The sequence below is a fragment of the Octopus sinensis genome, linkage group LG8 (assembly GCF_006345805.1).
Source record: "Octopus sinensis linkage group LG8, ASM634580v1, whole genome shotgun sequence".
Lineage (NCBI taxonomy): Eukaryota > Metazoa > Mollusca > Cephalopoda > Octopoda > Octopodidae > Octopus > Octopus sinensis.
Window position 1 is genome coordinate 15237160 of NC_043004.1, and position 15882 is coordinate 15253041.

The following is a 15882-nucleotide window of genomic DNA, read 5'->3' on the forward strand; positions in this document are numbered from 1 at the left end:
ATTTATATTTTGTACCAATTGTTTCTGTTCAATTGATAAGTTTCGTTCAAATAATGTTAATACAATTAATGCAAGGAAAATCTAAAATGCTCATTCATATAGTGCATCTTCATTCCTATTTAGAATGATTTCTTAGAGGGAGAAAAGAAGTAGAGCAACCATGAATCTGCATAAAACAATCCATTTCTATTTTTCCATATATATCCAATCATCATCTTAGAAGGCAAGTATTATATGAAGCTCACGCTTAACACGCAACTAATTTCATCTGAAATGCCAGTACTAAATTTGTTTCAACGATGCATTTTGTTTTAGGTTTTATACTCTGTACCGGACCCTATTCTTTTAAATATTACAGTATATTGAATATTAGGATTTTAAAAGAATATACAATATACGGCAGTTCGATTCAGTATATTATATATAGTACGAAGAGAGAAAACCTCATATGGTGATATTGTAAAATGCTGAGCTAGAGATACACAAGTATAATTCGTGACGTAAATGAACTGAGCAATGTGATTTTCCGGGGCGTTACCTCCAGCATCCATTAGAGAAAAATAAGATAACATATTTTAAGATCAATGCTAATGTAGAATAACATGTTCGATATAAGGTTTTTAGCTGCCTTATTAAGACGATGGTTGTAGTAAAATCACAAGATAAATATCACAGATCTGGGTCTTCTCAGGAAAAGATGTAATAACGTCCGCAACGTTCATCAGAAACAAACACTGATATAGATAAACCTGCTGTTTCTTCCACTCGACATTATTGTATTTTGTAAATGCGCAACGGGCTGTGGGATTCCTGATTAACTTATGCTATTCGAAGTATAACAGAGACGATTGATTTTAAATCTGAAATTAAACTTACCTCAGTGATTTACCACATATGATGTGTCATTTATTCTTATTAATCTTCATCGCATAATTATCTGCTGCTTACATTTCGATAATTATCCTCCAATCACTTGCTAAGTTATATACTTTATTTATTTTATTCTACATAAAATCTTAATTAAGGATTATTTGTCAATAAATAAAATTATTAGCTACAGAACAATGTTTAGTATATATGATTTATAATAGTAATTACAGAATATATTCACACCTGTCAACAACTATGTGACTCGATGTGCAAATTTAGTAATATATCGTATGGTATTTTTATATCAGTATCTCAAATGAATCGTGGTGACCGTGGCCAATATCTGAAGTAATGCAAGGCAGTGAGCGGGCAGAATCTTCAACACACCGGACAAAATGGTTAGCGGTATTTCGTCCGTTGTTACGTTCTTGTTTGTAATTTTGCCAAAGTCTACTTATTCTTGCAACCTTTTGGGATCGAAAACTTGTATCATTTGAGCCGAAAAATTGACTTCCCGCTTCCCTAAAAATTACTGGTTATGAGCTAAAGTTTAAACTTTGAAACCTGTATCTAAAGTAGTGTAGAAGAATTCTTAGCTATATTACATGGGACACATCATACAAATTGCACAAGTTAGGAATGTAACCCTTCACCTCTATAAGTATCACTCAGGATGTTCAGAATCACAAGTCATGCAAATTCTCCATCACTCCATTCGTATCTCCCAAATGTATTCAGGTGTACAATTTTGAGCCCATTTTTCACAGCTTTTTCAGCTGCACCTTTGCTATGTAGTTGTCCTTAAAAACTGTCAAAATTGCTACGACGCCTATTTAGGAGAGCCGTTGTATGATTTATGACTATGCAGTCCAATTTTTCCGATGGCATATGTGGCCAATGCTAAATGTGGATTGTTGTTAGGTATTTGTTCCAGGAAAACAAGAATAACGCCCTTGAAATGCTTACTTCGTCAAGAGATTAACGAAGAGAGTTACACCCGCATGAAAGGCATTATTTGCCTGTAGTTAAGGAGAAAAAACTAGGACTGCTAGTTACATGTCAAAAAGAATTTCTCACCAAACGTGCAATTTGACTCACCTATGTCAATTAGTTCAAAGCCAAAGATTGCTTTACTTTCAGTACAACTCTAGTACATATTTGCATTCTCAAGCTGAAAACTTATTGAAGAGTTAATGCCTCTCCCAAATTAAGATTCCTCTCAATATCATGTTGTAGAATTGGTAAGCAGCACGAATGCAATTAAACGTAAAAGCCAGTCTCATAAAAGTAGAGATGTACTTTGACGAACCCAGGCATGTTAATAATAATAATGATGATGATGATGATGATAATGATAGTAATAATAATAATAATAATAATAATAATAATAATAATAATAATAATAATAATAATAATAATAATAATAAGAAGAAGAAGAAGAAGAAGAAAACAGCCATTCAAACATGGCGAATGATGATGAATTATATATATATATATATATATATATATATATCAATTCGTTTTGCAAGATTCCTGATGTGAAATCGTGTGTTGAAACAGATATTGTTGTAATTCAGGATGGTCGTTTTATTTATTATTGTTATTTTTTGCCAAATATATCCACGCACAATATGTATTTTTCTTCATTCAATTACTACTGTTACGGGCGTCAACATAATAACAATAACAACAACAACAGCAATAATAATAATAATAATAATTATAATAATAATAATAATAATAATAATAATAAAATAACTAATAAAGAGTGAAGAAAATGTATGTATATGTGTATATGTGTGTGTGTATGTATATGTATGTGTGCGTATGTGTGTATGTTCTTTGTCTCTTTCTTTTCTGATTTACACGTACACCCCTGTAACTTGCTAATTACCCACTTATAATGTTATTACAATGGTTTGCAGCCGTCACGCCACTCTAAGACAGACATTTAGAACATGTAGGTCCCTCTTGCCTGTGTGCGAGAACGGATCTACTTGTTATACCTGTGTCTGTGCATTTGCATATATGCATATTTTCGTGTATATGCATAGGGATTTACTCCCCCATGTGTGTGAGTGTGGGCGTGAGTGTGGGTGTATGAATATCTTTGTCCATAAGCATAGAGATTTTCTTCCTCATGTGTGTGAGTGTGTGTGTGAGTGTGTCTGTATGTAGGTATGTACGTGTATGTGTATATTGCCTTTTCCCGTATGTATGTGTATATTGAGTGTGTCTGTATGTAGGTATGTACGTGTATGTGTATATTGCCTTTTCCCGTATGTATGTGTATATTGATATATTTATGTATGTGCGCATATACGTATGTGGGTGGGTAGACTGGCGGGCGGGCTTAACATATGTACGCGTGAGTATGTATTTGTGTGTATACGAGTGCGTGTGCAGAGGCAGTTTAGTGTATTTGCTTTTATGTATTTAGCTGGTGCAAACTTAGGTATACGTAGGTAGCGGGACGTATGTATATGCGTACACCTGTCGAAACATTTTTACACGAGAGTACGTATGTATTTATACGTGTGGTTGTGTATACGTGTGTATATATATGTGTATATGTGTATATCTATGCGTGTACGTATGTACACGTTGACCACTAGTAACAAGGACAATTTACGAGGAAGCAGATAAACTGTTTAGCCACAACCCTAATTAACCATATACTTGGTCTCCAGACATTCTAGTTGATTTATGACACCCGCCATTACGCCCGCGGGCTTCTACAACCGGAAAATGTCATCTTTCTGACCACCTTGTTTGTTCTTAACCCCTTTACATCCCTTATCCTTATATTTTTTATATTTTTTTATATTTTTATATTTTTATATTTTTTTATATTTAAAAAAATTTTTTTTATCTTCCGTCCTTAGTTCTCGCTTCTTTATCTTTATCTCTATTTATTTATATTACCATGTTTTTTTTCGCGTCTGTGTGTATTTATATATTTATTTATTTATTTAAAATATTTATATATTTATATATTGATTTATTGTGTATACGTGTGTATATGTATGTGTATATGTGTATATCTATGCGTGTACGTATGTACACGTTGACCACTAGTAACAAGGACAATTTACGAGGAAGCAGATAAACTGTTTAGCCACAACCCTAATTAACCATATACTTGGTCTCCAGACATTCTAGTGATTTATGACACCCGCCATTACGCCCGCGGGCTTCTACAACCGGAAAATGTCATCTTTCTGACCACCTTGTTTGTTCTTAACCCCTTTACATCCCTATCCTTATATTTTTATATTTTTTTTTATATTTTTATATTTTTATATTTTTTATATTTAAAAAAATTTTTTTTATCTTCCGTCCTAGTTCTCGCTTCTTTATCTTTATCTCTATTTATTTATATTACCATGTTTTTTTTCGCGTCTGTGTGTATTATATATTTATTTATTTATTTAAAATATTATATATTTATATATTGATTTATTGTGTATACGTGTGTATATGTATGTGTATATGTGTATATCTATGCGTGTACGTATGTACACGTTGACCACTAGTAACAAGGACAATTTACGAGGAAGCAGATAAACTGTTTAGCCACAACCCTAATTAACCATATACTTGGTCTCCAGACATTCTAGTTGATTTATGACACCCGCCATTACGCCCGCGGGCTTCTACAACCGGAAAATGTCATCTTTCTGACCACCTTGTTTGTTCTTAACCCCTTTACATCCCTTATCCTTATATTTTTTTATATTTTTATATTTTTATATTTTTATATTTTTATATTTTTTTATATTTAAAAATTTTTTTTATCTTCCGTCCTTAGTTCTCGCTTCTTTATCTTTATCTCTATTTATTTATATTACCATGTTTTTTTTCGCGTCTGTGTGTATTTATATATTTATTTATTTATTTAAAATATTTATATATTTATATATTGATTTATATATTTATATACTTAGATACTCTTTTTATATCCTTATGTATTTTTATATTCTTATATCTTTTTTATATATTTTTTTATTTTTACTCTTTTGATATTTTGAAATTGTTGCCCTCTTACTACCTTTTGCACCCACCACCCTCCCTCTTTGTGACCCCTAACCCACTAAAGATTTGACCCCCCAACCCCTTCTCTCTCTATCTCAACATCCAAACTTCCTCATTCTACATCGAGTGAGAGACGAGATTGACGCTTCGCTTTTGTGCCGGTGCCCCACCCTGTCGTACGCGACTGTGAAGATTTGCATCCCCAACGTAAAACTTATAATGTAATACATGTCCTTGAAGTAGTAATTGTACGCGGCTGAAGAAAGCCATAGACACACATTATGCATTGTTATAAATCCGTCTAATAAAGGCCCGAAACATATGTACCGCTGAATCCTCGGCATCATGTTTTTATTTTGATTAATGTATTCTACCACCTACACCACTAAATGGTATATACAGGTGCTTACAATTATCAAGTATTCACCCTGAATTTGTGTATATATATATATATATATATATATATATATATATATAGAGAGAGAGAGAGAGAGAGAGAGAGCGAGAGGATTTTTAGGAAGATATATATATATATATATACATATATTCCTAAATATCACAGACGTAAAATTCAAGTTACTGGGTTTGAAAATACAACTCTATGCAAAAAAGATCGGTAAAAATTGTCATAACATGCATCTAAAAACCCATGTAGAGCATCATAGTCCCAACCAGACTAATCTATATCAATGACCTCCCGAACAATGTAGTTCCTTGTTGAACAACACGGAGCTAGTCAGCAATTATAAATATACCCTCGAGGCCATTGAACAAATACATATTAAAATGCAGGTCAAAGTATGAGATTTCCTTGGAACAAAGTTCATGTTTCCTTTAACACGTCACGTTTATCTAAGTTTAATGTACCGTAGTTTTGTTTCTTCACATAACAGATCCAATTAATATTCTCTATCCTTAAAACTTTAGATTAAATTGAAAATGAACCAAAATAATTTCAAATCTTATTAATGTTATGCAATAATCGATTCAATCTGATCAAAACTGCAATATATTAGAATAACAAGTTAGCATACAGTGATAAAGAGGACTTGTTCCTGATTAAAATTAACAAATACATTATATTTTCCGATAATATGTTGTGTTTGATTTTAGAGATAATTTTAACACGCATACAGAATGTGACTTCCCGGAATTTATATTTCTATAGATGTGCGTATATGTGTTTATGTAAGTATATCTACTAACGCACACACATACCGGCGCACACACACTCTAACATACGCTCACACACATAAACACATATCTACATTCACATATATTTGGGTATACAAATGTATACATATGTAAATTTGGATATACTTGTATAAATATTATGTCTCTTCATATATAAGCGCTTACATTTGTCGATCACTTTTCACGCGCACACACGCATACACACACGTACACGTACACCTGTATGTAAGGAGTCGAAATATACACACACACATATATATATATATATGTATTATATATGTTTATGTATTGTATATATATATATATATATATATATATATATATATACATATATATATATATTTTATGTATCCGGATGAATACATACAAGTTATATCTAATTATACGCATTTGTGTACTTCTGAATATTTTAAGCACACATACAAACATTCATCCATTATATTCACAGATAAGAAAAAGTACATTAGAAGATGCATGTATTCATGCACTTCCCTCTCACGTACACACTCATATAATTATAGATATATACACCTCCTTCTTATATGCATATCTGAGTCTTCTTCTTCCTGCCGTTATGCTTGTTGTATAGGTGATTTATTTCCTTCTTTGTGTGAGAGTTCCAGAATGCACTTTGAGTGATTTGCAATTTACTAGTCGATATTTAAACGTAAAAGTTACGGCCATGAAACGTCTTCAATAGAAAATGGGTTTAGCATGGAATATTTTTGATATCAACTAACAATACCAAACATATATTTAACGTTTACGAACTTGTAGGATTTCTACGGTGCTTGGCAAATTGCCTACCGGCGTTTTGTTTGTCTGGAGCTCAAACTCCGTCGAGGTAAACTTTTCCTTTCATTGGCGATTTTATCGGTGCCCATAAAATAAATACCAGTTGAGCACTGGGGTCAATGCCATCGACTTACTACCACTTGCCCAAAATAATGATGACCTGGTACCAAAATGAGAAATTAATATATATATATATATATATATATATATATATATAACACATATGAGACCATTGACAGGACTCCTTACGTGCTGAAAAGGCCAGTTAAAACCCAAACCACGAAAATGAGAATGTATCAGGCACACCAATTATATAACACTAGAACGAAGAATTGTTATAATTGGTAAGCCTCATGAATATATATATATAGTTCCAGCTCAGAGCTGCGGCAATGCTGATGCACCGCCGTTTTGCTACGATGTTATTACTAAGAGCCACCTCTAATATGTGGCATTGGTGAAGAATGGAGTCTGATATAGCTACCCTCATTTGCACCTCTTGCCGTGATGTTGGTTCATCTTGGACTCTCGACAGATATACATACAACATTCAGCTTTATATTTATTATACATTTGTATCCGAGTCATAACTTCTATCTTGTTAGCAAACCATGGAATATGTTTGATGCATAGAAAGCAAGTTGATGAGGCATTAATATATTCCCTGTATTCTCTTGATAAAGCTATTTGACGACATTCAGTGATTGTGTTAGAAGCAGAATCTGTAATATATATGAAATACCAATCGCAGGCATACGCCAAAGGAGTGAGGAATATAATTTTATAATGAGATTTAGAAGTGCAAAGGAAAAACTTGAAACGAAAAGTTGTATTAAAGTAACTAATTTTTCAGTGAAATGGTATTTGTAATGACAACTTTAGCGAAATGCAAATAGGTGTCTAATGAAACTATTCCGCATTTAAGTTCAGTGAAAAAATAGACGCTTATATTCAGGATTGCACCTGTCCAATTGATGGAAAGCATGTATAAGAGAGCATTTCATTTATGGTAATATAACTTTATAACGTCGAAATTCTAGAGCAAAAAATAATATTTATTTCAGAGACAACAGAGAACTCCTTCGATTTTGTTCCTGTCCTTAGGTTTGAAGGCAAGATTGTTTTAGATTAATGCTAGGAGTCATTGTGGTGATGATGATGTTTTACCGCTATCTTAATAATCGGCATAATTGCTTATTCTAGTATAAGTTTGGAAGCTAAGTCAAAGAAATAGAGTTCCAACTATATGGAATCTTCAAGCTGTTTAAAAGCACAGTTCGTCGATATCCACGTAGCTAAATTGTATCAGTAGAATGCATCACCCAGGAGTCATGATCTGGATGCGGCCCGAACCCTTAGTATGTAAGGAATCAAAATACTTGCTTGAACTTGGTTTTCTTGTCTAAAGAGTTGCTGTTTAGCTCTCTTGAGAGCTTCGGTTTTCTTACCAGTGGAGAAACTCTCTCTAGTTTCTTACTAACATTTTGTTGTTTCCATTTGAAAACAACTTAAAGTATTTTTAAAGGTGTAGGAGTGACTGTGTGGTACGTAGCTTGCTTACCAATGACATGATTCCGGATACATTCCCACTGCGTGACACTGTGGGCTAGTATATTCTACTATAGCCTCGATCCGACCAAAGCCTTGTGAGTGGATTTGGTACACGGAAACTGAAAGTATCCCGTCGTATATATGTGTGTGTGCGTCTGTGTGTGTGTGTATGTTTCTGTGTCTGTGTTTGTCCCCCCAACATCGCTTTACAACCGATGCTGGTGTGTTTACGTCCCCGTAACATTGTGGTTCTCCAAAAGAGTTGGATATATTAAGTACTAGCCTTCCAAAGAGTAAGATCTGGGGTCGATATGCTTGACTAAATGACTGAAACAAGTAAAAAGTAAAGAGTAGAGTAGAGAGAATTGTTCCTATATGATTCCACAGAACATTAGAAATAAAGACAATAGTATTTTCGAAAATATAGATCAGCAACTGGATTAAATAACTATATTTTTGAATAAAAGAACGCAAAACTGCTTCGGATATAATCTGTCATAAATCAAGAGAATCACATATTTCCATTCGCGGCATATATTTTCTGAGCGATGTAAAATATACATATGCATTCATAAAAGCTGCCGTAGCATGATGATGCCTGTCTAGTCTGCTGTGATAATCACGTAATTGGTTAGACGCTTACACGCGACAATAATCAACAAAATTTACAGAATTGTTACAGAAGTGGATACAGCATTATATTTGTTTCAGTTAAAACATATAAATGACAACATTTATACATTTATCGTTTATTCAAAACATGGACTGTGTGACCTACTGAAGGTTAGGGAGCAATTTTGGAAGAGGGCTCTGCAGTTTTGAATATACGGCAACGTTGTCTTTTATGTGGTGTGTTTAGGAAGTAAGTTGATTATCTGAGGTGTTCGTATTCTCGTATTGCTTTATGTAACGCAGTCAAGATTTGTCGCAGCAGTCAATGGCAACACTCTATTTCAAATCAATCTTCATTACGCATAGGGAGTCACCAATATTACTACTACTACTACGACTACTACTACTACTACGACTACGACTACTACTATTTATTATACATTTGCTACTACTACTGCTGCTGCTGCTGCTACTACTACCACTACTACTACTACTACTACTACTACTACTACTACTACTACTGCTGCTGCTGCTGCTGCTGCTACTACTTCTACTATTACTACACATACAAATATATGTGTACATACATGTGTATATTTATATATATGTGTGTGTGTGTGTTTGTGTGCATGTATATATATTATATCTATATCTATATATATATGTGTGTGTGTGTGCATGTATTTATCTATCTATCTATCTATCTATCTGTCTGCATATATATATATATATATATATATATATATATATATATATATAACATATGTATATATCATACATATATATCACACATATATTAGTACAAGTGAGAAATAGATGTCAACATGTGAGCACTGCTTAAGGCAATATACTGTGGGTTGAATTATTAGTGTTTCTACAGAACGCCTGTAATCGGCTGTCAAGTTAACTTCTTGAATAGTTTGGCAACTTCTTTTGATATCTTATCGACAATATAAGTAAATCAAACAAGTGAAACATTTCTTGAAACTTTTTCAAGTGCCTGGACATTCTGTCATGATATTATCGGCTTAGAATATCAACATTTCACTTCCAAGAACTTTGTTTCCAAACCTATATTGATTTTTTTATTTAGACACAATGCCACAGGGCTATTGATCATTTAGGGAAATGGAAAGAGGTGATGTTCATTATATCGAGTCACAACTGCACAAATCACAATTTCAATAACAAACATGCATACATATTTATTTATCCACTAGCGACAATGCTAAAAAATATTTCAGATATCCTTATGTGACTTGTTCTGCGTGTGAATTTCAATATATACTTTAAGTAAGTGTCAATGTGTATTTGCTACCGAGAAATGTATATAAAATTATAGTGGGTATCTGGAAGCTGAAAACAAAGTTCGTAACTCATATCATAAAATACGAGGTAATATTTTGAAAGAATATGGAAAAAGGTTTGTCGAAACGAGTTTATAGAAAATAGCGAACAGGACTGCATAAAGTGAAAATTACATATAAAAACGGTAAGGTACGTTAATAGATAGAGACAGAAAAAATCTTGAACAAATCTAAAAAATGTAAAATAAAAACAGATATATTTCCTGAAAATGATACTTAGATAATAATGCAACGCTTAGTACCAAACTTAGCTGCACACTTCTTTCTTTCAATCAATATACAAATGGGTGGGGTTAGATTTATAAAACATATATTACAATTCAGACGATTCTAGCTGAAGTCTGTAGTAAATCGCAAGACTTGCATTATTAGCTTCCTAAAAGCACGCCTTAAGGCCTTCAAAATTGCATTTAAAAGTTTAGGAAGAAACGAATATGGTTAGTATTAGCTGTATCTCGTTCCATCATAGATTTTGCTCGGTTATAGTAAAACTATGAAAATGCAATCGCAGTAACAAAAGTATTATTACAATAAATGTGATTATTTGGTTTAAGTGAGACAAGCTGACTGCAAGATAAATGTTAGTGAATGGAAAAAGTAGTTTCGTCAGAAGTTAAGATACTATGCTGAATGAATTGCGAAAAAATTTTCAAATTATTGAAACTTTTCTCTTTGGCCTAGTATAAAAAAAATATTATCAGTAATTAACTAATTTCACAATCTGTCTATGGATAGAAGGGAAGGTGTTAGTGGGGGACATACATTCATATTAATGAAACTCCACAGTGAATGAAAGCGAGATTGGAGCCTGACTGTTTCGTGGACAAGTATTCACAAAGTGAAATAGTCATAATGTTATTGAAAATGAACGTTTCCGTGATTCTTTCGTTCAGACTTCTGTAGATCAATTTTTAACTTATTTATCTTCATTCCTTCTTATTTAGGTTATTTCACAAATTTCAACTGTTACATGGCCTAATTTTGTTTTTGTTTTCCAACTTGCCTCTCTCAAAGGTAAAAGCAAATCCGTGTTATATATATATATATATATATATATGTATATGTTTATATATTTATGTATATGTGTATATGTGTGTGCGAGTGTGCGTATGTGTTTAGGCACGTTTTCATTGAAATGGAACCTGTGTTTCACTGGTTGCATACGTAAATATTCCAGAGAAAAGAGAAATTATAAAACAAGCTTCCAAGCTGTGGTTTATTTCAATATATCCTCTATATATTGTTTCTGGCTTTCATTTAATTCCACTTAGACATCATTGCATAAAATAGAGAGTGCTATGGAATCGAGATACAATCAATTAAATTAAGTGTGAGTGGTATCAGCCGTCTGATCAAAACGTTAATATCTCTAAGAACATGTTAAATTAAATCACTAGATAGACATTCACAAGCAAAATATATTCATCATTGTCTTTGGTACGCGTGGCATTGATTTAACGAGTTCATCGGAGCAAACTTAATAGTTGTACAGATGCAATTGAAGCAGAACAAATTTCGGCAAAGTGTCATGATTTGTGTTTGATTTTGCTGTATTTTTTCTCGTGACAGTTAAATGTTGGATATATAGTTTTGTAGTAAAATTGCATCACCATTTTTACCGTTACTATCTCATGTGAAATCAATGAAAGTAGCATTAACAAAGCATAATTGCATAATTGCAAGAATGAACTTTTGCTATGATCTACAAAGAAAGTTATATTCCTACATACATATGCAGATATACCCATATACAGAAATACGCGAACACATACACGTATATATACAGACCATCACACACACACACATATATATATATATATACATAGATACACTCATATATATATATGTGTGTGTGTATATGTGTGTATATATGTATGTATGTATCAACCTTTATCTTTTAGGAAGCTAAAAGCTACGGCCTGTTATAGAGTAGCCATTGCTTTCGCACCTATGGTGCGCTTAGCAATATAGGAGACTCAATGAGCGGCCATATCGTTTAACTTCCTAAAAATATATATATTATATATATATATATGCTTTACTGCGTGCTTCTTTTCCGAATATATGAAGTACTGATGATATGTGTGTGAGAGTGTGTGTATGTATGTGTATGTGTGTGTGTATCGTTGCTATTATGCAAATGTGTTGTAAGTCCTAAACGTTGCATTTCCAGAAAACGAGAAAAATAGTTTCACAATTCCATAGGAAAACCGTTCTACTGCACTTTAACAATTCTTGGCATCTTTGCATCTAAATTATGAGAGCAAATCTGGCTTACAGCTGTTTCCAATTGTCTTTGTATTACATAACTGGTAGGTTTACGCAATCGGTCATCTTGGTATCTGAAGCAGCTGGAGATACGATAGTTTGACCAAGCATATATATCTATGTATGTATGTATATATGTATGTATATACGAAGAGTCATCTTCGTAGTCATAAAGCGAGACAGATGAGTGACAACCTGGCCACTGGTGGTGGTGTAACACACCATAGGAATCATATCTGTCGGGCATGTGGAAGAAAGTGTAATTCGGCATGAGGACTTAAACGACATGCAAAGGTACATGAAGCCCAGTTACAACTACAGCCGGCTATTACCGGTAAAGGTTTTAGTTGCCAATACTGAACAAGACATTGTAGACCTTTAGCTGGGCTAAAATTTCACATTCGATCACACCACCAATAACAGTTAAGCTTCGTGCAATGGCCATAGTCGATAACGAGGGGGCAGCCATAATATATATATATATATATATATATATATATATATATATATGTATATATATATATATATACATACACACATGTATAGCGTTGCTATTATCTTAAACTGTCGTACGTCCAAATTTGGCCAAAAGCATTTGTTTCAATATTTATTTTTGCTTCGTCACACTGTCGTATCACCAGCTAATTCAGATGCCAAGATGTCAAGAATTGTTAAAGTGCAGTTCAACGGTTTTGCTAAGGAATAGTGAAACTATTTTTTCGTATTTTGATAAAGCAACGTTTTGGACTTACAACACTTTTTATTAATAGCAACGATACGCACATACAATCAAAAATGCAAGACTGGAAAGAAACTGAAGGCTAATTGAAATATAGATTGCAGATGCAACATGGGTGGAAAACGCTATATCACATTTACTACATCTGATGTCCAGACTGGAATACAGATTATATGATTCAATTGGCGCAAAGATGAACGTATCTCATTAGGACAAATAAGCAACGAATCAGTGAGTCAGCACTTGAAGATGTTCCCTACAGTAAACGACTTCAAATTTAATCAAATATAGAAGTTTAAATGCTTCGAGTGTCAAAATAAAGGTCCAAAATGACCAACTATGAAAGGCAAGAAAGGCAAAAATTCGATAATAATTCTTTTCCGGAAGTAAACCGAAGACATTCAAATTACTGTATAACGATTATTCAATAAAAAGTGTGAGTAAGAAGCTGTAAATAGCGAAAGTTACTTAGATTTCGAAAACTCACTTCCAAAATATTTTGCATCATTGTTTTCTAAACATATTATGTGTAATTAATAATTTCTAATTTAAGAAAATTATTCGTCAGATACTATGAATGAATCAATAATGCTAATATTATATATATATATATATATATATATATATATATATATATATATATATATATACATATATATATATGTGTGTGTGTTGTGTGTATGTGTGTATAATATATATTTATTAATTCATATCTGTATATGTATACACACACACACACAAACACACACACACACACACACACACACACACACACATATATATATATATATATATATATATATTTATGTTTATATATATATATATGTATCAGACAGACCGATAGACTGTATGATCAATTCACTCATTAAAGGAATAACTAATTTGTATTTGGAACTTTCAATCGATTGAACTCCATGTTTTTTAGCATTATTTTATACAATAGATTATTTTCACTTATTATTCATTGCAGTAATTAAATTAATATGCTTCGCATAAGAGTCTTTATTTTTAAATCTATTCATTTCTATATAATATTTATTGTTTCCATAACTTCTTCGAGTGCGTTTAAACAATTCAGTGTATTCTTTTACGAATTTTGAAACTGACTTCAAATATTGATTATTCATTTGGATGAATAATAATATCTCAATATTGATGATATTGTCTTCGATTGCGCCAGTGTTTTAATTATCTTTCTCAAACGAACCAATGAGTAAGCATATACACAATCTCTTGACCTGCCCCAAATTGACACCGCTACAACTACTACAATCAGCATTAATTTCATACTAAAGTATCATACTACTAAAATATACAACACTAATTAGCAATGAACAGACGCACATCCCTCAAATCAATCGAAGCAAATTTGAAATAAACAAATGAATGGTTAGTTTTGGTACGCTTCTGAACATGTGTCTACTGGAATGAGGATAATTAAGATCTGAATAACAATATCGAAGTCAAAACATAGTTTCTTGTTAATATCTTACAGGGATATGATTTTAGGTGCAGGCATGGCTGCGTGGTTAAGAAACTTGCATTTCAACCAGAGTTTCTATAACCCTGGGCCATGGGGGGATTTAGGACACATAGACTGTTCGAATGTATATACGCATGCAAAGACACACACGAACACACGCACACACAAACAAACACACATACACACACGCTCATAAATATATATCAGATTTTGGATTGTTTATAGCATGCAGGCTCCAAAATCTGGCTTAGAGTCGTATTTAATCCTCGCACAGTCTATGTCTTTGTTTCTCTGTCATCTATATATTCTACCATTAAATCATATTTTCTTAATAAATTTGCATTCATCTTGTAGCTAGGTTTCATAAATATACGGAATAAAAACTAAATATTACCTAATCAGAAATCTCGAAATGTGACTATCAGAATGAATTTATCTTCCGATTGATATTTGTGTTAGAAAGTTGATCTATACTCCATGTTTTGTCTTTGTTCACAGAGAATTGACGTCACTGACAACTCGCTGAAAAATAGCATTTAATTAATATAGTATTTATGATGTGTGCTATCTTACAGTAGCTGAGTGTTAATGCCTTGACAACGACATTAGATGATTTTGCTAGTTGGAGCATCGACAGAAAAAAAAAAGATTAAACAGTTTTTTCCTTGCAAGCATTTGATCAGAGATTTTGTGTATGGAATATCTATAGGATGCAATCACATATTTATTGACCGAGTTTTTAATATCTTCATAAATATACTAATTGGTACAGTTGCAGATACAAATAGAATTGGAGATAGAGCAATGAAGCATTAAATGATTGATTTTTATATATTCTAATACTGTAGAACATATAATCGCATATTTCAAGTAAATGATGTTTTTAGTATAATATTCCACACCATTCTCTGATCAAAGTAGAATGCGCGTTAAAACCTTTCGATTCTGGCACTAAGCTTCATAGAACT

At 32.6% G+C, this 15882-nt stretch overlaps 1 protein-coding gene across 13 annotated transcripts in view; it reads right to left on the minus strand.

Moving 5' to 3' along the window:
* The window catches only part of LOC115215203 (protein lev-9), a 731789-nt gene that overhangs the window by 591051 nt on the left and 124856 nt on the right, over positions 1–15882 (minus strand). The gene's annotated exons all lie outside the window — the stretch shown is intronic.